Source organism: Panthera uncia, chromosome D4, assembly GCF_023721935.1.
Source record: "Panthera uncia isolate 11264 chromosome D4, Puncia_PCG_1.0, whole genome shotgun sequence".
NCBI classification, from domain to species: Eukaryota; Metazoa; Chordata; class Mammalia; order Carnivora; family Felidae; genus Panthera; species Panthera uncia.
This window is the reverse complement of record NC_064807.1, coordinates 45,417,473-45,444,061: the sequence shown is the minus strand read 5'-3', so window position 1 is coordinate 45,444,061 and position 26,589 is coordinate 45,417,473. Positions and strand designations below refer to the sequence as shown.

Sequence of the window (26,589 nt, the reverse complement as noted above, 5' to 3'; positions counted from 1 at the left end):
AAAAAAAAAAAAAAAGAGGTTAGAGTGGGAGAGAGCCAAAGCATAAGAGACTGTTAAAAACTGAGAACAAACTGAGGGTTGATGGGGGGTGGGAGGGAGGGCAGGGTGGGAGGGAGGGCAGGGTGGGTGATGGGTATTGAGGAGGGCACCTTTTGGGATGAGCACTGGGTGTTGTATGGAAACCAACTTGACAGTAAATTTCATATATTAAAAAAAAAAAAAATTTTTTTTTGCCTGTTAGGTTTTCAGGCTACAATTTTGAAAACTGCTTTCTATATTACACGGAGGAATGTCTCCCCTCATTTAATACATGTCCAATTGATAGGCACACTCTTACAGAATAATCGTTCTCCCCTTCCCATTAAATGATATCAGGAAATGATTTTTAAAACCTGGTTTAGTCTTTTCCTGAACAACAAATTCACCATGTTGCCGAAATTATGATTTATTAAAGCGAAAATGAAAGATCTCATGCACCACAGCATAATGGATCTTGGTGCTGCTGTTAGTGGTGTTCTTGTCTTATTTCACGCACAGTCTGGCACTTTACCATTATTAGTTAAATAGCTGGAATAATGTATGTAACAAAACCAAGACCACACTCCCAATATTATTGAAATGTGTGTAATTAATCAGTAAACATCTGGGACACTGGCAAAATGTTCGGTCTGACAAAGAAATACAGTTTCATTTGTTTCTGAAAAAAAACATGTTTGTGGAATTGAGAAAACATCTAATAAACAAGGACAAATCAAGCTGAAGATGTTGTGGCAATCCTGGATGTTAGGCCCAGAAAGTACCTGAAGATGAAAATACACTATTTCACCTTGGCTTTTATCCTCCTATATTTTTTTATTAATATGCATTTGTTATACACACAGTCAGGAGCAGCTTAAAAGAATTCTATGAACTCACTTTTATTAAACCATTGTTTCATAACAATTTTTATAGGACTTTTTCATTAAAGCTTTTGAATTACAGTAAAGTAAACAGATGAGAGAAGAAAAAATATTTACAAATATACCAAAAATAATAAAATTGAAGACAGACTTCATTAGCAGAACAACTCATCTTTGGAGGCACAAATAAAATGGGAGACAGAGCCTCAAGCATGGTAGAGGAAGAAGGAGGGCTCACCCCTTCTCACTCCAGCAGCCCTCTAGCCATCTCCTACTTTTTTCAGAATAATCCTTCTCCATGCTTAAAAGGCACAAGGTGGAAGTTCTACCAGTCAGCTTGCTGCTGAAGCCCATGAATGTGGTCTCCCTTTAAACATGGCTCAAGTCTTACCCATGCCTAAGAGGGTTGTCTTGGTCAGAAATCATTGGTTGCATTGAAGAGAAACACAGTCACATAAGCTAAGTACAATGGGGGAGAAGGGGATGTGGTTGGGCAATTGCAGGAAAATCTCAATAAACCTCAGGAAGAAGGAGAGAACTAGAAATGCAAAGTTATCCAGAACCAAAGCAACAACTCTCTGGAGCTGCATGCCCTTGTCTTTCTCTTCTCTCCTCTCTCCACCTCCCTTCCTTTCCCTTCCTCTCCCCTCCCTTCTCTTCCCTTCCCTTCCCTTCCCTTCCCTTCCCTTCCTTTCCCTTCCCTTCGCTTCCCTTCCACTTTTCCTAGATATGTCTGCTTTGTTCTTTTCCCCTCCAGACCACCTTCTTCTGATATCTTTCTTGAGACACCACTGACTGTGTCAACCCCAGCTCATTCAAGTCCCCTAAAAGGAATAAGCAGAGTAAACTGTGCCTCAGACCCAAATTCCTGGGAAAGATAAGCTAATTGGCTTCTTGCAAACCAAAGGGTAATCTGCTGGATTAGCTGTGGTCAAGGACTAAATCATTTAGTACCAGTGTTCTCCCTCCTAGGGGCTATCAGGGGAATCTGAGATGGGCTAAATTTGACCTAGTTTCAACTGTATATTGTAGGTACACATTCTGCCTTTGCCAGGGCCTCCATAAACTCAGCTCCAAGGGGACCAGAATCTTACCCAACTCCATCTGTGCACACAGATTAAGATATTAGATCTAGCTTTGTTCCCAGAGTATTGACGGACTCAAGTTCTACTACTTATTGTGACAAAAAAAAAAAAAAAATCCTGTTTCCTGAAAACACTCTATTGAATAAGTTTGATTTTGACATCTTTTAGCATGAGACTGGAACAATTCCTGTATCAGTAAATATCTGGAATACAGGCTTTAATTTCTGTTGCCTGCCTTATTTTACCCACGATGCCCATTCCCTCAAATAACTCTGTGAAAAACAACACAATTCAAAATGAAACTCCAGGGGCACCTGGGTGGCTCAGTCAGTTGAGCGTCTGACTTTGGCTCAGAACATGATCTCACGGTTTGTGAGTTCAAGCCCCACCTTGGGCTCTCTGACGTCAGTGTGGAGCCTGCTTTGGCTCCTCTGTCCCCCTCTGTCTCTCTCAAAAAATAAATAAACCTTTGAAAAAAAATAATAAAACTCCAAATAATCTGAAATCAAGGATTATCACCATTTTTCACATTATCAATTCTACAAAATTGCTTAAGAATTACTGTATCTGTTCCCCTTCTTTTTCTCCCTCCCTTTTCATTCTGTTCTCTACCTTCCCTCCCCTTCCTGAACAAGTTAGTCCAAAAGCCATTTGGTAGAACCCCACAAGGCCGGTATTCACATGGTTGGAGGGAAGTAACAGCAGCCTGGCATTGTGTGCTGGAACTCCAGAGGGATGACTATGACATCTGTGCAAGAAAATGGCCCAGAACCAAGAAGAGAAACTAGGGCATCCATGCAGGAGGGCATCCTAAGATGGAGTGTCTGAGCCCACGCAGGATGACATTATCCACTCAAGAGACAGTGGTGAAAATGGCCTGGCATTCAAGTCCCAAATGAGTGAAGAGAGTGCACATTCAAGTGGAGAGGTGCTGAAGGGATCTGGTGCAGGGTATCAAAGCCTAAGCGGGGTAAGGAGGGCATCGAGATAAATGCATGGTGAGGTAGACAATGCAATGACAATGGCAGCTTGGATAAATACTTGAATATGTGACCAAAATGAAGAATGTATCAAGTAAGTACATTGAAGATAAGAGGAACCAATTTTCTCACTGTCAACAAAGAGAGAAATTAGAAAAAACCCTGTGGTGTTGGATTTCAATTGCAAATACTAGAGTTACCACATGGGTTAAAATATACAGAAAGATATATAGAAATGTACATAGATACATAAATACATTTATAGTTAGGTATATAAAAGCTGTAAGTGTAGATGTAATATTCTCTAGTTCTGGCTATTGAGAGAGCTGAACAGCAATACCTCCCAAAAAAGAAGCATACCTACTTCCCAGATCTTCGTTTCTAAAAACCATTCTACATAATAAGAAATCATAGATGCCTGGAAAAAACAGTTGATCTCAGGATGGGAACAGGCAAATATAAGATTACTCTGAAATATCATTTTTGTGCTAGAAAGTAAGGAAGTATTCAAAGAATGATGAGGACAAGTCAAAAGGAAGGAGAACCTAGATTGAAGATGCTCCTACTAAACGAATCTGGGACAATTTGAGCATCAAAGAAAAGGACATTTATAAATTATAAGCCACTGGATGAAATAGTATTTCATGAAACCCATAGTGATATAAAACATAAATGAATATATTGAAATTTTGATGAGGACCAGAAGCTTATAGAGCCTCAAAGTAATTCTTCACAAAATACCTAATAAGTATAATGAGTATATTTACAAAAGGCAAATGAGTATATTTATAGTGGAAAAGTCTTTCAGATCCCACTTTGATCTAGTAATCAAATGAATACCACATAAAATGGGACAAATAAAAAATGTGTCCCACATGATGGGATAAGAAGGGTATAGCATTATTGCTATTATATTCTTGCTGAAGACACATGTTCTGAATCTCATTCATGAGGATATGTCATAAATCCAAATTGAGACATATTCTACAATACAATTGACCAATAATCTTCAAAGTCCGCAAGATCACGAAAATTAAGGAAAGTCTGAGAAAGTGTTCCACATCTGAAGACACTAAATATCAGGACAACTAAACACCGTAAGTGTTTTTGTTTTGTTTTTTGTTTTGTTTTGTTTTGTTTTGTTATAAAGAACTTTATTGGCACAACAGGTAACACTTGAATAAGAGATTAGATTGCAATAATAAGTAAAGGTATTTCCTTGATTTTGGTCATTGTATTTTGGTTATATAGAAAAGGATCTTTCGGAAAACATGAATATCTTTAAGCTCCAGCACTGTCCAGGTCCAGGGAGCAGGAAATCAGAGACAGGCAACAGAAACGAAACGCATACAGTGATTAAGTATTTGTATTTAAAGTTTTGAGTTTAGGGGCGCCTGAGTGGCTCAGTCGGTTAAGCGTCCGACTTCAGCCAGGTCACGATCTCGCGGTCTGTGAGTTCGAGCCCCGCGTCGGGCTCTGGGCTGATGGCTCAGAGCCTGGAGCCTGCTTCTGATTCTGTGTCTCCCTCTCTCTCTGCCCCTCCCCTGTTCATGCTCTGTCTCTCTCTGTCTCAAAAATAAATAAATGTTTAAAAAAAAATTTTTTTTAAATAAATAAAGTTTTAAGTTTAAATAACCCAGTGTAGAAATTAAAATTCTTCACAATTAATAAAAGAAAATGTATTGAGTACTTTTTGTGAAGACACCATAACATATTTATTATACGTTCTCTTAATTTAAAAAAGAAAACAGCTAAGAAAGAATCATGTTTTTTCTTTATTTCGAACATGAAAAAAATTGTGCCAAAGAACAGAATCTATTTGCCTAGATTACATCACGTATGCATGTTAAGGCCAATACTATAGTAAATGTTTAGCCACTGGCTCCCCAAAAGGGGGTAAACTCTGCTTTGTAGCATTTGCCAAACCCTGTGTTGTAAACCAAGGCTGATTTCAAGCTACCATCAAACGTGGTCTCTGAGCGCGGTGTTAGGAAGAGATGTACCCAAGCTCTTCTTGCAAGCCAATACAAGCCAGCTTTCAGGACAGCACTAGTTAAGGCTAAGATCTGAAAACAGACAACTGAAGTCCAGAGCCTATTATATCAGAATGCCTGTGTTTAAATCTTCATATAAAGGTTGTACGAACAAAGGAGTATGCATACCTGTCTACACATAGGGGCCAGATGTCCACAGACGTCTGTCTGAATGAATGACAGACCCCTTACCCTAATAAAGAAATGACAGAAAATCCTCAAGTAAATAAATAGGTCTTCATATAAAGAAAAAAAACAAACATGTTAATATAAAGCAGGGACATATTTTCTAAAAAAGGATTAAGGACATATTCCTAAGACAACATAAAAAGAGGATCAAAATAGACCAGAATACTTGGCTAGAGATTTCACCAATTATTAGTGAAAAGAAATAAAAACAATAATACAGATAAATAGATGTAGGTAAATAAAAATGAGATAGTGCATTGTTATATGTTATACATTATAGATTATATTAAATTACATGTTGCATATATAATATATAATAGACGAAGTTGTTTGACATATCGCCCATCCAACCTATGATGGTCATTTTAGTTTTTTTTAACATTTATTTATTTTTTAGAAACAGAGAAAGACAGAGCATGAGGAGGGAAGGGGCAGAGAGAGGAGACAAAGAATCCGAAGCAGGCTCCAGGCTTTGAGCTGTCAGCACAGAGTCTGATGCAGGGCCTGAACCCATGGACCGTGAGATCATGACCCAAGCCAAAGTCAGACACGTAATCAACTAAGCCACCCAGGCGCTCCTATGATGGTCACTTTATGTATCAACTTGACTAGGACGATTCTGGATGTTTCTGTGCGGACGTTTTAAAATTTTTTTTTTTAACATTTATTTATTTTTGCAACAGAGAGAGACAGAGCATGAACGGGGGAGGGTCAGAGAGAGGGAGACACAGAATCTGAAACAGGCTCCAGGCTCTGAGCTGTCAGCACAGAGCCCGACGTGGGGCTCGAACCCATGGACCGTGAGATCATGACCTGAGCCGAAGTCGGCCGCTTGTGTGGACGTTTTAAAATGAGAATTACATTTAAAAAAGGTGGACCTAAAGTTGGGAATTATTCACTCTGGGGGGCTATCTCTAATTAGCTTTTCCTTCAGAGTCAAAGAATGACTGTAATTCAACTACCCTTTGACCTTTATGATTTTTATTTTTTTTTATTTTGGGGGGGACCATTTAGCTCTCACTGATATATTTCATTCATATCTATTGTACCCATTACAAGAGCGCTACCAGATCAGAAAAACCAATTAATTTATATTTATTGTTTTGTTCCATTTTTTCAGAATCATAGTACTTTGAAAGTTAGAGGAAACAGCACATTCATCTCCGGCCCCTTCCTACAATTAACTGCTTGTTGTTTACCTGTTGATTACGTGTTTCTTCTGTTTCAGGTCAACAACTGTGGTTCTCCTCTGCTTTTTGCTCTATTATTCCCAAACGTAGTAATTACGGACTGCCTCCTAATTGTGACATCTAGAGTAAATTATGATACAATTCAGTTGTTGGATAAGGATACTAAGGCTCAGGAAATATAAGAACTCTACCTGAAGACAGGCCCAATGACAGACAATAGAGCTGGGTTTATAATTCTCAGTACAGAGTTGAGTGGAGGATATTGGCAGCTTTTTACAACTGAATTTTTTCCTTTGGAAAACATCTATCTTTAGCAATCTTCTGTCACATTTTATTTTATATTAATATGGCAAATTATCTTAAAATTACTGGCCATTTTCAATAAATGTCTTTATGTTCTCAGTGCTATTAATAACAGGCTTGTGCTATTATAAACAGAACTAATTAACAAGATAGCCCTGATTCTATCTTTGTGCATACTTATAGAGTGTATCAAATGATTATAGATACATATAAAATAGATGTAGAAAAGCCCTTTGGGATAAATGAAAGAAGAAAATATTGTTCCAGATATGAACAAAATTGTCAAAATGTATCTGTGTTCTTACTTTGATTTCTAGAACACTCTTTATAAGTTATGATCCTAAGGAGGAAGGGCACTGGGAATAGAACCTGATATGTAAACAAGAGAGACAAATGACAGAATGAAAACTCAAGAAGAAAGAGATGGAGTTCCTGTCGAATTCTTCCCTTAAGTAACAATTTTCACATACAATGGTAATGAGTTGAAATGGTTGTTGCTCTTAGTCTGTTCTTCTTGTCCTTCTTTACTAATTAAAGTTCACAACATCAATATTAACAAATAATATAAAATACATTTCTATGGTACATGTTTTTATGTATAAATTCATGTAATCACTATAGCAATGAGTGAAGTATTATTTTCCCTAATTTACAGAAGACAATAAAAATCAGGGAGGTTAAATGACTTTTTAAAGGTTTTAAGTGAGACAGTGAAAGAAGAGGAACTTGAACCTGGGATCTTATGAAATCAAACCAATATCTGTACCATGGATTTTTCTCTGCTTTGGAATCCTGTGAACCAATCAATATTTGGGAAGGTGGAGGGAGCACTTATGGTTTATAAGAGTTTATACCAATCTCAACCATCCAGCCCCAAAGTAATGTCTTGGTGAAAGGAACACATTTTAGAATTTTTTTTATAATTCCAAACAATTTAAAATCTTTATTTCCACTTTACTAGTATAATGAAGGGATTTGAAGGCCATAGTAATGCTTCTTTGAAATTTCTTTTTTGTCTTTGATGAATTTTTTTATACTATTGTTGTTCCTATGCATCCAAACTTCCAATGTCTCTGCAAAACTTTGCCCCAGCGTTAAGCCAATGCCGTTCTTTCCTCTTTGTCTTTCCTTCTTGTTTTGAATTTCCAAGCTCTAATGATCTTTGCATAAATTATCTTATTTAGTCTTAACAAAAATATGGCAAGATAAATATTAGTCTCAGAGACACTGACATGACCAAGGCCTTACATTCTAGAAAATGGCTAACTAGACATAACTAATTTAAAACCCATATCCTTTCCAATATATCACACTACCAGTTTTATAGATCAAGAAATCCTAGGAGCTACTGTAGAAAATGTGAATTTTTGATTATCATATGTTTTGCCTTTTGAGTAGTTCATCTCATACATGTATGGGATAATTTAGTCTAAACTGAAGGAAAAAGTATCAAATTAGAAAAATCAAAAGATGCTAGTTGACATCATGAACATCACTGGAGTTCACACTGATGCTTTCTATGAACTGAGCTTGATAGCATCCATAGAACAGACAGAAGTTTCTACATTCTGTGTGTGAGAGTGTCTCAGGTTTCTGAGGCTTAACGCTAAGGCCCCTAATTAGACAGTGTGCTGAAGGTCTTTCAGAATCTTGCCTATGTAGAAGTAGCTAAAAAAACAGCAAAAAGAAAAAAAAAAGGAGTAGCATTTATTTTCCCACCATTTCTTAACCTTTAGAAACCCTTTCTGACTTATTTTCTAGAAGAGTGTTTTGCTAAAGAGGCAATGATGTCCCAATTTAGATATTTGTTGACAGAACCCCAGTTGTGCTTGTCATCGTGGTTGTCTTAGTCTATGTTACACATAATGGTGTAGGGATTTCAATGGTTCTTAGAGCTCTAAAGACTGCACGTAATGGAGCCCAAGCGATGTTGCATTATTGGCAATCATCCTGGAACTAATAACAGCAGTTATTGGGCCTATAATCTCCCTGGAATTAACAGCCAAACTCTTTTTTCTCAATTTGCAGGACATCATCATAACCATTAAAAGGCAGTTAAGATGATAATGTGCCACTAACTCATACGGTGGGCAGCAAAGGGTTATAAGCGAAAATGCTGAGACAGCAGCCCTGACTCGGCCTATGGATGTGGATGTTCTTCCTCCTTGGGTTGCAGCTGGGAGAAAATTTCAAAGTGACAGAAAGTGGGCACTCAGAATCAATGTTTTTGTCTGTTGGTTTGTTTGTTTCTTTGGGATGACTCCTTTCCTAGTGGCACCACCACAGAAAGTCAGTTATTTTCTCAATTGAATGACCGGATTTCTTATGGCCCTCCTTATTTTAAGATGTATAACAGTAACCAAGTATTTGAGAACAGAGAAATGCAATTAGAGCACACAAAGAGACTAGGAAAAGCTGTAGTCTGAAGGGAGGAAAAGCCTTAGGGGAGGAAAAGCTGTAAGAACTACCTAAGATAAGGTGAGACCAGGTTAGTGCCAAGTGCAGAGCAGAGAAAGTGACAGAGAAATGTCATTCATATCAGTAAATGTTTGTTGAGTCCCTACTGTGCTGCAGGCATCATGCTACGCACTGGTGATAATATACAGAACTACACAGCCTTCATGATCCCTTCCCTCTTAGAGTTTACACTTACCTGAGAAGATAAACACACGTGAGATGTATTATAAACACATATGATACACATTTTTTAAATTCAATGGAAAGTGCAGGGTGCCATGGGAACATACAGCAAGAAATTCTAAGCAAATCAAAAAGAAGTCACTATAGAGCAGCACAATAATAGGTGGAGAAATTAAATGAAACAGTAAGAATTGAGGCAAGACCAGGCTTCTGGTTGGTTCAGTCAGTTAAGCATCAAACTCTTGATTTCAGCTCAGGTCATGATCTCCTAGTTCTCAAGTTGGAGTCCCGCATCAGGCTCTGTGCTGACAGCATGGAGCCTGCCTGGGATTCTCTCTCCCCCTCTCTCTCTGTCCCTCCCCTGCTCGCTCTCTCTCTCTCTCAATCAATCAGTAAACTAAAAAAACACACAAAAAAAAATAATTGAGGCAAGACCAGTAAAGCCTCTGAAATCACCAAAATAATTGGAAATTGACTAACCTGCAGTAGAGATAATAACGGCAAAAATCGTGATGGCTGCCATCTACTTAGCTCCTGATTTATGTCATCCTAAGTGTTTACATAAAATATTTTATTTGAATCTATATGACAATTTGATTGCATGAGTATTAACATTTCATATTTATAGGAATGTAAATGGTAACTTAGGTAAATTACCCAAGAATAGCAAATATCAAAGCCAGGAGTTGAATTTGTATCGGACTAAGTACATAGTTCACTCTCTTGACCAACAAGCTATATTTCAATGCCCACAACTAAATGGAGAATAACACTTAAACTTCCATAGCCAGCTCCATATATTCCCTCCAGGTATATAAGGAACTCAAGGGAAGACTAGAGAACAGAGGAAATACAAGGATATTTGGGCCTCTAAGTACATGAGTTCTCTATGACCAATTTGCTACTGAGGTAGGATTTATGTTCAAATTTAGTTGACTTTATTTAGATTACAAAGAGATCAAATTAAATAAATTCAACTAATTAATTTAGCATACCCATAGATCTGAAATATTAATTACTCAAAAATTTTTGAGTGATTTCTACTGGTTTAAATGACATCTGCCCCAAAACACATTTGAAACACTTTAAACAAGGATGATAATAACAGCAAAACCACTTAGCACCAGAAAAACAAAACAAAACAAGAATCAGAAAATAATGGTGGGAAACATCAAAAATTCTGATTCAAGAGAGCTACAAAAAAAGGAGAGAATATGATTTCTTTCCGAGTTTTGTAGAAACAAAGGCAAAGAATGATACAGGATATGATATATTGCTCTCATTGTCTACCAGAAAAGCAATCCACTTAATGAGAAGAAATATGCTTTTTCTTTTCCCAATCTAAGCATTAAGAAGAACAAGGCAAATTGAACAACATAAAGAATGCACCAGTAATTTCCACCATAATCATCTCATCAGGTTATTTTCACATCATCTCTTTTTCAAGACTTACAGGAAACAACTTTTGAGGTGTCTGCTTAATATATAAGCCACATGGTCAAGCCACTGACTCATGCCAGATACCTGATATACAAGTTACTACAAATGAGATTGTGCACTGGTCAGAAGCTGACTTGGAGGGGAGAGTAGGTACATTGTGGCAGAGTTTGGAATCAATATTTACCTATTCCTTCTGGTATTATTCCCAAGGTTCCTCCCTTCCCAAGGTCGGGTTCTTTAACTTTTCCTTGAATTCCTTGAGATATCCCAGGAATCTTCTAAAAAATTCCACTTTTGTAAAGTTAGCTTGTGTTGGTTTCTTTAATTTGTAACCCAACTCCTTATTCAGTACAACTCCAGATTTAAGAATCATAGGTCAACTTCCAGGATACTTGAATGAGTATTGCTCTTGCTTACCAGCTAGTTTTTGGGTACTAGTTAGCTTACACTAACTCTGGGGCAGTCATGACCAGCCCTACTTATCTGACAGAAGAAAAAGCAAACATTTCAGAGATAATGGCTAAATATTCAAATACTTGAATATTTTTTATAATAGACTCCTAGGAACAAGTGTGCTGTATCAAGAGTGATGCACCCTTTTATTTTTAAAAAAATTTTTCAAAGTTTATTCACTTTTGAAAGAGAGAAAGAGAGACACAGAGTGTGAGTGGGGAAGGGCCAGAGAGAGAGGGAGACACAGAATCTGAAGCAGGCTCCAGGCTCCGAGCTGTCAGCACAGAGCCCGAAGCGGGGGGGGCTTGAACTCACAAACTGTGAGATCGTGACCTGAGCCGAAGTCAGATACTTAACTGACTGAGCCACCCAGGCACCCCAGCAATTTCTTTTTTTTAATGAAACTGTGAGCTTTTAAATTTTTTTAATGTTTATTTATTGTTGAGAGAGAGACAGAGACAGAGACAGAGAGCATGAGCTGTCAGCACAGAGCCTGCTTCAGGGCTGGAACGCACAAACCTGCAAGATCATGACCTGAGCTGAAGCCTGATGTTTAACTGACTGAGCCACCCAGGCACCTCTCCCTCGAAATTTCTAACAAATGTCAAAGAGCGCTAACATTAATGAAGAAGTTATATGCAAACAATGATGGGGGAAGCACATATTATATAATTTAGGTACTTTGCATAAACTTTGTCTTTAACAGCAAATCTTTGGGTTAGTGTTTGTTGAGGTGTGACAGCCTTTTGTCCTTTAAATTCTGTAACTTTGAGATACAGTAATCAATAGATGTTAAAACATAAGATTATTGGGGGGGGGGGGGGGCGGCGATCATATAGTCCAGCCTGGGCCCAGTGACTATATGGTCTTTCTACTCCTTCCCTCTGCATCCGTGTTACTCACCAGGTCATAGTAACTGATCTGCAGTTTCCTCCTTGATATCTCTATCCCCATTTCGTCAGTGCAGGCGTACACAATGTGGAGTTTACTTTGACCTAGTAAACAGGTGATCGCTTCTCAGCCTTTTGGCTAAGATCAAGTGTGACCTAGTAAACAGGTGAAAATCTGCATGCAAAGAATAGACCAGATCAAATCTAGGCAAAGGCAGGAGATGATTCTGCAGATTAGATTTTCTTTTTCCAATCAAAAATGAGAAAACGCACGCACGCCTTCTTCTCCGTGAATAAAGCAAGATATGGAAAAAGAAAACTGAACTGTTGCCCTGGTGCCACTGCCCGCTAAACATTACAGCCCCTTCCTCTCTGTGCTGCTCCTCAGTACCTACCAGTATTGTTATCTCTGATCGAGAAAAATGCACCAGAAATCCTAAATATTTTGTCCAAGTGGGTTTGAAATCAAACATACATATTTAAGTCCAAAACTCAGGATGGAGTGTTTTACAGCTCCCCCACTCTAAGGACATTTCAGAATAATAAGCAGGGTCCAAACATGGGAATGATGAGTTCGGACAGAAAAAGGACAAAAGCAAAACAAGAACATATGTACATTTAATTAAAACTGGGAGAGCAGCACAGTAGGTGGATGTGCTGTCTTGGCAGGCAAGAGAGTCAGGCTCCAGCCGTGCCTGAGCAAATCAGTGTCTGTGTGATGTGACCTGCCTGCGGCAAAACACTGAAACCCCCGGGGACTAGCAATTCTCTCAGATTTAGGATATTTGACAATGTCATGAAAGAGTTAAGCGAATTAATCATTTCTACTTTGCCTTCTCCTCTGCTTTGGTCGTCTCTTTTAAGAGGTCATGTCTTTTAAGACGATGCTGTAATAGAAAATGCCTAAGACGTATAGTCAGAAAGCCAAGTTCTGATCCCACCAACTTTTCGTATAATCTGGGAGAAACCAATGAGTCAGTCACTGCCTTCCCAAACTTCAGTTCCTTGCTTCAACCTCCAGACTTGGCCCTACGTATCTCCTTTAAACTAATCAGGACCCCAGGCAGCTGTTACTGAAGGATCAGTAGGAACAGCGAGGACTGGAGGCCTTTCCATCTTCAGTGTGGTGTCCTGTGTGACCGAGACTGCTAGGCTCAAAGGCCTTGATGACTGTGGAATCCTACAGAGCTTAGCTCAAGCTTTAAATCCCTGCTTCACTCCTGCCTTGTCCTGCCTTTACTCCACAAGACAGACCAAAATAAATGCCTATACCCCCAGTTCTCTAAGTTGGTGCTCCTATGGACTGATCAACTATGACACAATAATAGCACCAATTGCCTGTAAGCACTCATGGATAACTGCATCTCCTGAGGGCATGCCCTTTCTAACACTTTTGACTTCTTTGTGTATCACCTCTAGCCTGAAGCAAGCCTGTCTCAATTCTCTTATCGCTCTGCTAGTATTTCCTGCACCAAAGCTAGGAGTTGTGTCATTTCTTCCAAACCAGGTCACTCTTTGACCTTACTTTTTTCCCTTCCCCACTGGCTTATTACCATCATCCCTGCACACCTCATAGCAGATCCCATCTACTTTTGACAACTTTATGCTCTGAACCTTGAGTTCTTCACCTATCTAGTAAGAAAGGCAGGCAAAATAATAAAAAGTAGCTCTTGAAATTTTGAAATTCACTCACAACTTTGCTTTACATGTCTAATAAGTGACTCCCAAGTGTTCCTTTAGATTTTATGTTCTTCCTTCCAAGCCATACACGTTCTACTTATTATTATAAAATCTTAGAGGTTAGGGACTTTTTTCCTTCATCTTTTGTACCTTGCCTTCTTCTCTCCTTTACCTAACAATAACCTTCCTCCCAGTAGCTAGAATAATGCCTTGCATCTAAGAAACACTCAAAGTTTATCCAGTTAAATTGAAGGCATTTTCATTAGCCAGGGAAATTATTTAACAATGCCTCAAAGAGAAGATCAGGAAGCTACTGGAATAATATAGGTCCGGGATAGCAGTGACAGAGGAGATGAAAAACAGTCAAATTCCAGATTTTTTGATATTTTAAAATTAAAATACAACAGTATTTGCTGAGAGACTAGACACAAAATATGAGAGAAGAGAGTGTGAATGTCACTAGAACATTCTACAAAGATTTCTTTTCTCCATTTTTTAGAGCATGTGGAAAAATTTTCTCTGTGATCAGATGCTTTTTAATTCTGATCAGTGAGTGGAAGGCCTCACTGAGCAGGTTTTTGGTTGGTTGCTTTTTTTGTTTTTTTGTTTTTTTGTTTTTTTGTTTTGTTTTTTGTTGTTTTGATTGTCCCGTCAGTCTGCCCAGAGATCAGCAGTATTTGAGATGGTGATCCTTTTCACTAAATGCAAAAAGCCCCCCAGTTAACTCATGATGGTAACGTAGTATGACAGAGAGAACTCTTTGCTATTTAAAGCACTAAGACTTGGAGGTTGATTCTTATAGCACAATAAGTTAGACTTCCATATTGATAAAAAAAAAAAAAAATTCCCCTGGAAGTACAGTGCTGCTCTAATAAAATCTAAACTGGCATTGGTTATGACTAAGTGGTGTGGAAAGAGGAAAGAGTGATATCAAAGGGTAGAAAGATGATATTTCATGTTATCCAAAATTATAGCATTGGTAAAAACATCACTTACAATGACTTGAAATGCAGATAATGTACCCAATGAACTTGTAGCTCTATGGGAAAAACAGAACATCAATGGTATGTGCTAGCTACTATTAGCAGCATTTGACAGACTGTTACAAAAATAATAAGAAAAAAATGGCCAGTTTGCAAGCAGGAATTAAAAAGATTAGGACAGGTCCAAAATTAGGAGTTTGTAACATTGGAAAAAGCAACTTTAAATGAAAACAGTAAATGAAAATTTATAAAACATGTTAGATGAAAAGACCAATCAAATCTCAGCCTGTGGCAAGGATCAAACCAAGAGCCTGGTCATTGCAGACATTTTTTAAAGGTCTGAATGAATTAACAGGTTGAATGAATTAAAGTTGTATTTAAAAAAAAATCCTATGAGTTCTACAAAATGCCCTCTGGAAAAGATGATAAAAAAAAATGTGCTTCTCCACCAAAATGTCATAGGCTCAAGATTCCTACAATTTAGTTGAGAAGGAAAAGTAAATAGGTAATACAAACAGAACCATGGGTTGGTTATTGGCACATGTTTCTTACTGGAATCAAATAGAGAAAGGCTAAACACATTTCTGAGTGAGATAGTCTGATAAGAAGAAGAAGAAGAAGAAGAAGAAGAAGAAGAAGAAGAAGAAGGAGGAGGAGGAGGATAAAGAGAAGGAGAAAAAATGAAGAAGAAGAAAGGTGGAGGAAGAGAAGGAGGGGAGGGAGGAGGGGAAGGAGGAGGGAGAGGAGGAGGAGAAGGAAAAGGAGAAGAAGAGAAGAAGAAAAAAGACTATCAGTTTGGACTTAAAAGAGACTAGAATTTATTAAAATCTAAAATGACCCATGAACACTAAACTTCTATAGGTAGGAAACAGGCTGAGGAACCTGTTCAGTCACCAAAGAGCATATTCTTTGTTGCTCTTTTAGATATGGCCAATGAGCATAACCAAGAAAAGAAAGGAACCCCAAGACCATAGAGCCAGGAGTCATAAAGAATACTGAACTTGAGAACTCCAAGAAGTAAAATGAAGACCTAGTTAAGCAACATTTTTCATTCCAGGACAGATCTTCAAAATTTTGATCAGTCGGATTTTATACATTCAGCAGAGCAATAAAATCACTGTGTGCCTCACAAACTTTCTCTTTATGAATGGAAGCATTTATTGTGGTTCCTCACCTGTGTATTAGTTTTTCTTTCTAGCTCATAGGACCCTAGATCTAGAGGAGTCACATTCAAAGTTAACTTTAGAAACTGACATGCATCACCTAGCGATCATGGAGTTTGATCTTGAAAGAGTAAGTGGTGCTTTTGAGTTGTCTTTCTTGGAAAGGAAGGAGTGGATTTCACGTGTGAGGAGAAAAGTAAATCAAATATTTGTTGGCAAGAAGGGTGTTGTGTTAGATATTAATTCCACATCCACAGATTTCTTCCTACTTCCAGATTATTTGTATGATTCCCTTCCTAGTTTCCTTAGTAATGTGTAAGGACAGGGAGAGAGGGACGATGAGTTTTCATGAATGAGTTGTGAGTAGAAGTAATGCACGCTACTACTCTAGAATTCTGGCAAGAATTTAGTCACTACTACAAGATCTTCTAGAGTTCTCTTTTTTCCTTCTGGCATGGGGATCAGCAATTTTAAGAAGGTAACTACTTCATCTGTCTGAATCCCTGAATGATTACAACGACAGAATCTCCCACTTACCCATAATGAAAAGGTAATGTGAGCACTTTGTTATTTGTTATTTTGTTATTTAAACCACTAAGGTTCTGATGGATAAAAGAAAGGAACATTTCCATGAGTATTTGTCATAGTAAATAACTTGTTTTGTTGTAATTACGGTAAAATGATATATATTTTTTATTATTTTTTTATTTTATTATTATTTTTTATTACTGTTGGTAGATAGTATGACTTGTTAATTCAAGGTTAATAGGTCTTAATTTCTTAAGAGATTCCATGATTTTAGTTTTTACTGCAATATGTAAAATTTCATTTGAAATTTTGATCATTCCTTTCTTTAAAAATTAATTAATTAATTAAGTGATTAAGTGATAAAATGACTCCACACCACTGATGTATGTTAACCAGGCAGGTATATGTTTGCTTTATTATTAAATAAACTCTCTTTTGAGTAACTCAACAATGTTGGAGTAATTCCTTTTGGAATAGTCACAGGCTTAGACTGACATGTAATCTGTTTTTCTTCTACAATAGTATGCACCAAAGTTTAAAACATAATGGGAAACTCCAGTGAAATCAAAGAAAGATCAACATAACTGCAGATGACAGATACTCCTTGGATTTTGGATGATGCATTTATTTCAATAAATATCATTACTAGGAAGGAAACAGATGAAACTACAAAGACTAAAAACCCTTTGGGGCAGCCAAAATTATTTGAGTCTCTTAGAGAACAATGTCACCTAACACTATTTCTTTCATCCTACTGGAAAGTGACAGCTTCTTCTCATTCCCTCGGGCCTATTTCAAATCCTGTGTTTGGAGATCTAACTTTTCAAGCCTAAATCATCCTTGATCCAGAATCCAGAAATGTGGGTGAAAACAATCAGCTTTTCTTCCCAATCCTGTTTCTGGCAAAAGGTAGATAATGAATTTAACAGAATTGATTTTTTTTCCCCAGATCATAATGTTCATTCTTCAGTGAGCCAATGATGTGGTTTATATGAGGGCTTAGAGAAAAGCAAAGCTATTTTAATTATTTGGATTTCTTAACTGGCCATTATCAAGTGGATAGAATAAAAAAGATTAATTGAACTCAATCAGCTAAAATCTCTTTGGAGGTAGTCTGAAATCATCCAGTGGTATCAGACTGGATATTTTTATTAAGATATTACAAACAAAGCAATTAAACTTTATCTTCTCCTCTAAATATTTGGTTTCATGAATCTGCTGTTTCTATTCTATTTATTAACCAAGAAATTGTTTTTTGTATGATTTACTGGGGCTACCAATCATGGGGTTTTTTTTTTCCTTATTAAAGACCATTGTTTTCTAGATAAGATATGAAAAATTATCCTGTACAATCCTGTATCACCTAGGTCTCACTCTAAAGATATATTAATTCATTCAACTACTTGAAAGAGGGCAATGATAATGAGTTAAGGCTTCCATTCAGACAGCCCTTAAAAAGTTAATCACGTTCTCAAAATCTCTTTCTTCTATCTGTTAAAAGGGTATAATAATATCTACCACAAATGGTGGGCCATATAATTTGATGCATCTAACACTCTAGGCACACAGGCTAAGGGGAAGGAAGGGGCCAATTAGTGACAACTGCTATTAGATCATGATAAGATAAAGAAAAATAACACAGGGAGGTTTAGGAATCTTAGATTTGTATCACAGTCATAATAAGTAACTCTTTAAAGTTTTAGTTGATAGTAAGTTTTTGAGAGCAAGGATCATGTTTAATATAAATTTTGGGTGCTTTAGACTGAGTACCATCTCCTGTACTAAGTGGATATTTCACAAATGTTTGACAAGTGACTATGTTTTCACAATTTAAGCCATCTTGCATTTTTCTTGCAAGTTTTTGTGCAGTGTTGGTGTTTTTACCTGGAGTCTACCGATTTCTTTAAGGTGTGGTGGGGGTACACGTGCAGATAAAAGAAAAGAGACTAACCACTCACTTTGGTGCTCTGTTTTCATTTGTTGGTTATGTACTGGTGGACAGCATAAAATATTTTCCCATATTTAGAAGCTAGTCAAACTACAACCCAAACTTGGGGGTTTCTAAATTTATTCTTATTTGGCAAAAAGAATGTTTTCATTTTCCAAAAGGACTTAAAATGCTCAAACAGTTGCAAACAACTCTTAGACGGAACATTTTAATGAGCCAAATGTAAATATATGTAAATAAATTAAACCCACACAAATTAACTTTCCATACAAGTACTTATAATTAAGAGAAAAAGTGTCTGACAGTAGAAATTTGGGTTTTGCTTAGCTTTAGTTAGCCAAGAGAAACAAATTATGTCCAAGATTATACTGAATCTATTATGTGGAAATGTAGAAATATCAATGATTTCCTTGGGCTTTCACTCACAATGTAGTTCCCATAACTCAGGACAAATCCAACCTGCAGGGGAACTCATTAGCATCCAATCCATGTTTTATATTCTCTTCCCCCAAGTTCAGTGCAGCAACTAAAGAGAGAATTGCCTAATTCAAGAAAGGTAAACCTAAAGCAAACCCAGGAAGTTTACGCATAATCCTAACTCTGTCTCCTCCAAGTCACTATTATATACTCCTAACATTGGCAGGTACCCCAGCCCTAGGCAAATCCATCAGTCTGTTCTTTCTATCTTAACATGGACACCATTTTTCAAAATATGGATCTCCAACATTAGCATCCTTCCTGCAGATGTCTTCTCAACATCCCAGTAGCTCTGTCCACCCTTACTTTGCGACTTCCTATGAACTCCTTCCTAACTGAATCTAAACTCAGATTACTTAATTCCCCCCATAAACAGCAGTTCTTTACTCTAATTGATGCTTTTCACACAATTATTAGGAAAACCAAACCTAAGTCGTCTTCTTAATACCAAGAATCCCAGGTCCAGGAGCATCAAGGACACTGTGATAGTTTCAAAGCACAAATGATGACATCGAAGAAAGACAACCTATTTACTGGACAATCTCGGTGGCTTCCTCTCTCCCTTAGGTACCTACAAGCACTCTATCTCGGGGGGGGTCTATCATTAATACTAGTGATACTATGCACACTAACTGAGACAATTATGTGAGTTCCCAAACCTCAAAGCTCAACTTTCCTGACCAAAAACCTCCCTTTATTACAATGTGGACCAGGTGCTCTCTGCTCCCTCCCTGGGCTTCTCTACAGAAGTGTAAATGAGGATAGGAATAGGGGTCCTCTCCTGCAGCACTGTCCACTGAGTATCTAACCATACTCCAGCCAAGCACTCCTCTGATGGGAGGAGAGCTTGGGAGCCCTGGTGAGTCTTTGTTTAAGTTTTCTTCCCCAAGAAACCATAGTTCACACTCAAGTGGTGTCTGTCCCTAAGTCTCTAGTTCTGCAAATATTTATTTCCCATGAAGATCACCTCGACCAACATCATTATCTAATGTAAGATCTCTGTCTGCAGCATCCACAACAGATTTCTTCTATCTTCAATAACTTTCTATTGCCCATTTATTCACTATCATTCATTACAAAGAAATTCTTCAGTACCCACAAGTGCTTAGTAAGGCCCTGTACCAGTATACAGCAATTAATAATATAGCAGTCCCATAGCATTCACGATCTTCTGTGGTCAAAAAAACCCATATTTTCAGCTTTATCTCTTACTAGTGAAAAGTGACTGACATATCAAGCACCTATAATAATCCAGGTACCATACATTTAACTTTCATACTTCTTAAAAACTGTCTCAATAATACCATGAAGGAGGCATACATGAAAATATCAACTTCTTACCCTCCTATTGTTAGCCCCTCCTGTGGGCTGATGCTCAGCATCTGCTTTGTTTTCTCCAACCCCTATTGAAGAAAAAAACAAAAAAAAAAAAACAAACCCAAACCAACACAAACAAACAAAAACTCTGAGGTTTTAAAGGTTATTTTCTTTATGTGTTATCATTTACCTAATAAGTGGCCAACATGATTCAGATACAGGTTGGCCTACTTCAGTGTCAATGAGTTTCCTAGCATACCTTCTGTGCCTGGCAGAGAATAGATGTTCAATAAATGTTTTCAATTATGTAGATGAATAAATAAGTAAAATTTAAAAGACACCATCATTTTGCCATTTTAAAACTGCTTTTGACCTGAAGCTTTTAGAAAATTTTACATTATTTTCTGTACAAAAGAAATTATAGCAAACGTATGTTCTCCAACAACTTCAAAGATATACATTTAAAGATTATTTTTCTCTGGCTTTTCAGTGATCTCAGAAATTGTTCTCAAATTACTCTGTGTTCCCGTCTTCTGCCTTTAATAAATGGATTGCCAACTACCACAAAACATTAGCTTTAAAGTGGATAAAAATGCTGCTTGACTCATAGGTTGGCTGAGCTGCAGAAAAGTGAAGGCAATATAAGGCTACTGATGAATTTTATTTACTGACTTAAGGAAAAAAATCATCACTTAATTTATAAGGCCTGACCTAGATGAAACCCCCAAGAGCCAGGCTCTTACTTGAGAATGCATATCAGTGTCTTCAAATTCGATTAGCGTGATTTTCCAAGACATAACCACGGCTCCCAGCAAAGTGTCCAACCACTGGAAACACAATCAATCATGCCAGGCATCATAAGCTTAATGCAAGCCCCCTGAGTGCACCATAGACAGACATGGGAAAAACAAGCAGGGAAGAAAAAAAAAAAAGTAAAGCCTTGCTAAGTAAATATAATTCAAACACAGAATTTTAAATTGTCCTTCTCCCACTCCGTGAAAGAAGATTTCACACCGATGATAAATAGTGGAGATCTGATACCTGAGCAAATCTCCTCTGGAGATATCCTTTGACAAGGTAAGAAGCTAAACAAAAACAAACAAAAAAAAATTCAAGAGATATCTTCTCATACTGTCATAGAAATAATACTGCCAATAGCTTAACCTTCCCCCACTCCCCACAGATGTAAAGCACCTTCAAGAGCATTCTTGTACAGGTAAACAAATTAAGTGAATGATTTGTCTGTCGTAACAGAACTCACTGGGAACAGGGGTTGGAACTCAAACTGAAGTCTCTGGACTCACAGTTCAGAACTTTGATCACTCTTTCATGCAAGGTCCTGAGACACACAAAACACTGTGCTAGCTAGGGAGGAGGACAGTGAGAAAAATAGTATGAGTTTTCTTCTGTCAGTGAGCTTATGTCTACAATGATGCTCTCTTAGATCTGGAAGGGCACTTAGAGATAATCTACCCCAGACCTTTGATATTTTGCAGATGAAGAAACTAAGGTCACATAAATAAAAAGGTTTACAAAGTTAGTCACAAAATCTGGCCTGAAATTCAGTTATTCTAACCCTTCACTCATTTTTTCCCCACTTCACCATCATAGGTCAAATACATGAGCTAGCGTAGGGTGGTCCTGGCTCAAGGCAGAACTCAGATGTGAATGTACCTGCTGAGTAATGTAAGTAGTACTGCTCTACCCATACACGCTTTGTTTTACAGGAAGGCTGAAGAGCCTCCTGTATGAATGATGTGGTCTCATCTACAGCTGACTCTGATAGCACAGTAAAGTCTCACAGAAAGGATGCATATCCAAAGGAACGAAAATGCCAGAGGATACTGAAGAATGCCTCTTCCTCCCACCCCCAAAAAAATGTCCTATGTGAAGATGGTAGCAGACACAATGAACCAAAGTGAGCAACAGGGATTAACAGCTGAGGGAGAAGTCATTCAGGGGTGAGCAATGGCTCAGATGCACTTTGCAGCATGTTGTCATGCCCTAGGGATACCCCAAAGTATTTGGAAGAACTTGGAGCTCTGAAATGGGGACTGGACTCCTATTATTACACAAACAGTGGCTAATAAGATTCAAGCAATAATTGCTAATGTGACCTTGCTGGTACCCACAGCTAGTAAACCATGAATAACTTCAGTTCACTTTTTTTAAAAATGTAAAATAAGACTAGGACATGTTTAATAAAGAGTAGGCAACAGCTTCAGAGACTTGGTATCATGGAACTATAGAGAGTGGCTTCATTGTGAGCTGAGCCGATCATGGGTGGCTATGATGATCTGAAAGACTGGTTTACAGAATAAATGGTAAAATCGAAGAGCAAGCCTGAATAATGGAACTCTATAAGTTTCAACATTTCTTTTGGATTCCTGGTCATATCAGTGAATTCTTACTTTTAACCCAGACTAGAAAATCTTCTAAATCGTCTAATCTTCTAAAATCATTCTAAATCTTCTAAGATTTTACTACATCTACAATTACATGAGATCTATGAATTAACTACCACTTGGTGAGAGACCATTCAGCTGTCTCTAAAACAAGATTTCTAAATTAGAGGTAACTCTCTGTACGGTAGTAAGAAAACAATGTATAGCTGAAGAAAATATCAGAGGTAATCTAACTCCCTTGTTTTTAATCTGGAATGGGTACCAGAATCATACATGACACTCTAGAAATATCTGTATGTCACTACATCCATTATAAATCGCTGATTTATAAAAGCTCCTTTAATGACTTTGATGTGCATCTCTGTTTGAGAAGCTTTTCCTGACTCTGTCCTCTTCCCAACATACCAGCCACAGCAGATAGGTAACCAGACATAGCTTGAAATACCTTAAATGCATGTCAGTTCCATTTTTGCATAGTTCTAATTATTTGAGGGTTCATCCACATGCTAGTTAATATTCCATTTCCTTGTATTTTCTAGCTACTTATTTTGGTTTCAGAGCAACACAGAAAAAGTCTATTCCCTCCACTGTAAGTCATCCTAACTTTTAAAATTTACATATAAGCAAACTACAATTTGCAGAAGTAATCTGACTCATGTCAGACCTGGTATCAGAATTCAAGTCTTCAAACCCTGAAGTGGTGTATCCACTACATAGGTTGAATTCTAATTTTCCTTTCACCAGTAAAATGCTATGAAGTTTTTCTATACCTTAAGGCTGTGGTTCTGAACCCTATCAGACTCAATGCCCCTTTATATAAGAAGCATTTAACTTACTTTTACCCTCCTAAAATGAAATTCATAGATAATGCAATCTACCTACACACATAACTATTTTTAAAAAGCAATATAATTGTGATATAAAGTAATGTATTTTAAAATATCATGTATTTCAATATAAATGTTTGGGCTACAGCAGTAGAGTGCTTGAACATATGTGCAGAATGTGTCGAATCACTGGGAATGTGACAATTACAGGTGCAGACTGACTCAGTCAGGTGTGTTGTAGTATCATGAGCAGCATTATAGAGAGTAAGACGCTCTTCTAAAATGATTAATAAACTCTAGGTAAAGAACAAAACAAAGTACAGCCTTTTCCAATTTTCACAATACTAGCATTCCTGAAAAATCATTTATGCTTAAAATATGCAAAATTGTTTTGGAGTTTGTTTCTTGGTTCAAAAATTATGAACAGGTGTTCCATGTACATTAATGTATGGAATATTCGAAAGTTGTGAAGGAAAGAGTACAACGTATTGTTTACATCTCTTGAGCATTAAAGGCATCTGGTATCCCTACTACCACGCATTAAAATGCCAGTAGGTACCACCTCCAATTACTAGCACAATGAATGTCATCCCAACAAATTTTCAAACCATCCCATGGGATGGGAACCACCTCATAGAAAACCACAGTAACAGTGACAATTATAAGAACTACAAGAAATCTGATATTGATTTCTACATAAATTTAAATCAATACTCAATGAGAACTTAAAATATCAGCATACTGGTTTTGTTCAACATATGAACATAAGATATGCTAATAACTTTAAACCAGAAACGTACTCTCTTTAAATACCAATTCCTCTTAAAGTATACACTCGTGGCTTAAATAAAGAAATTAGTGAGTCTTCTTCCCACATCTTCACATCCATCCCTTCCTACTTGTGTCAGTAGCTACTGCCCTAGGCCATGTCTTCAATTACTTTTACCTGGAATTTTGAAATAGATTTCTAATTTGTCTACACCTCCAATCCATTTTATAAAATAATATTAAGTGTAGCCATGACTTCACTGAGCTTATTCCCAAGACTGTTGCATCCCAGCTATTGGCTAGTAAACAGATTTTCCTGAATACAAAATTACTTCATCAATATGAATACTAAATTAAACTGCAGTATGAAATAAAAACTGAAACGTACACCTTTATCCAAAAAAAAGATATTTCATAAAAACATGATAACATGTTTTACAGAATTATAGAATATTGGAGATGTAAATAACTGCAGAAATTATCTAATGCAAACTCATTTTAAACATGTAAAGAGATGATGTAACTTACTTGACTAAATTACACATTGAAGTAATTCATAACAGATTTAGACTAAATTACACATTGGAGTAATTCATAACAGAGTTAGAATTTGAACCAAGGCAACATGTGTCTTATTTCCTACACTTCTAAGTACTTTTTTTTTTTTGGCTGGGCAAACCAATTTATCTGTTAGTCATTAAAACTAGTTATGCCAGGTAATGGTTTAATTCTCAATATTTCTTTAAGTCCTTAAATTGTGAGCCTGGGAAAGAAGAACCGTGTGTGTGTGTGTGTGTGTGTGTGTGTGTGTGTGTGTGTTTTCGGTGTTCAATATTATTTTTTACATTAAAAAAAAATCCAAGTCAGAGCCATACTAAAACACCTTCCTCTGCCTTCCATTGATTGGTGAATCATCATAGATCATATTAGTACATTATTGCTCAGTATAGAACAATGAAATCGAAGTTTATTGGAATTGTGATGGTTGACCATTTTTAATCTGTGTGTGGAAGACCTAGGCAATGCCAACCTAATACATTAGAAGAAACAATTAGAAAGAAATTAATTTTGGGAAATGATCGTTGATTCTGATGGGAGGCAAGCATTTAGACACCCAGGTCAATGGATTTCCTTTCTGTTTTATTATTATGCCACTCTGTCTTTCTATATCATGAGAATTGAAGTTTATACCTTAGTTTTTACCAATACATTAATACAACACATACATTTAAGTAAAACATTATCAGACTCTATAAATAATAGACACACATACATATAGAATTCTCCCTAAAGATGATTTCCATTCCGACTGCAGGATAATTTTACATTGAACGTTTGGCAAATCTGAGAGTCTTAAAAGCATCATAATGTCATTCATCCAGAGGTAAAAGTTTGGCAATTAATATGAGCCTACGATTTATTTTATCCCTAAGAAACATGAGATCGTTTGCCAGGAAAGCTGGGAGCAAGGAGGATAGATTAAGCGTGATTCCAAAGAGAATCAAAAGATTGAAAAAGCAAGATATAGTGCTTAGGAAATAGCCATCGGAAAAAGAAAGAAGACTGTTAAAAGCTGTGTGGACTTAGTTAAATCAGTTCAGTAGACACGGGTAAAAGTTAAACAAAATGCATAGGAAAAGAACGTCTAGATTCAAAGTCCAAAAGGAAAAAAAAGGGGGAATGAAATCCTAGAAGCAATAATAAAGTACCAACAACAGAAACACCATGAGTACTCAAAACATAATTCATTTTGTCTACAATTAACAATTGATAGATTGTATTCTAATTTTGATAATATTACAAAGGTAAAAAAAAAAAAACACCTTTATTGTGCTTAGTCTTAGCCCTCTGGCATGACTGGGAACACTCTCTTGTGTCCAAGATAAAGAAATAATGGCCAAGATGAATGAAGCTATGAATTTCTTACTGCATGTTATTTAAAAATATATATATGTATCAACTCTATTGGCAATTAAGGAAGCAAATTAAATTCAAGACTTCTGCTAATTTGAATTAAAGCAAATTGCTATCTCTAACTCTACCTTCTGCTGCCACAACTAAATAAACATTCTCTGATAATTATAAGTCATTTATTCAGTGGCCAAATATCTGTATTCATTCCTAAATTTTAAATCTACTTTAACTATTTCTCAATACTTTATCAATATAAGACGGTCTTCAAAATTCCATTTGATAATTCCTTTCTATAACCAATCTTTCCCTATATCTCACAAAACAGTAAAGATAGAATCATTTTAATAAAAAAAAATTCTGATTTCACAATTTTGATTTCTTGCCTCCACTGGATACACAAAACCTCCAGTTTTCCTTGTAGTACTCCTTCCCAACACCAATAATAAGAATTCAAACTAATGTATAAGCTATAGCTAC

At 36.9% G+C, this 26,589-nt stretch overlaps 1 pseudogene; it reads left to right on the top strand.

Moving 5' to 3' along the window:
* The window catches only part of LOC125920164 (transcription initiation factor TFIID subunit 11-like), a 142,628-nt pseudogene that overhangs the window by 50,291 nt on the left and 65,748 nt on the right, over nt 1-26,589 (top strand).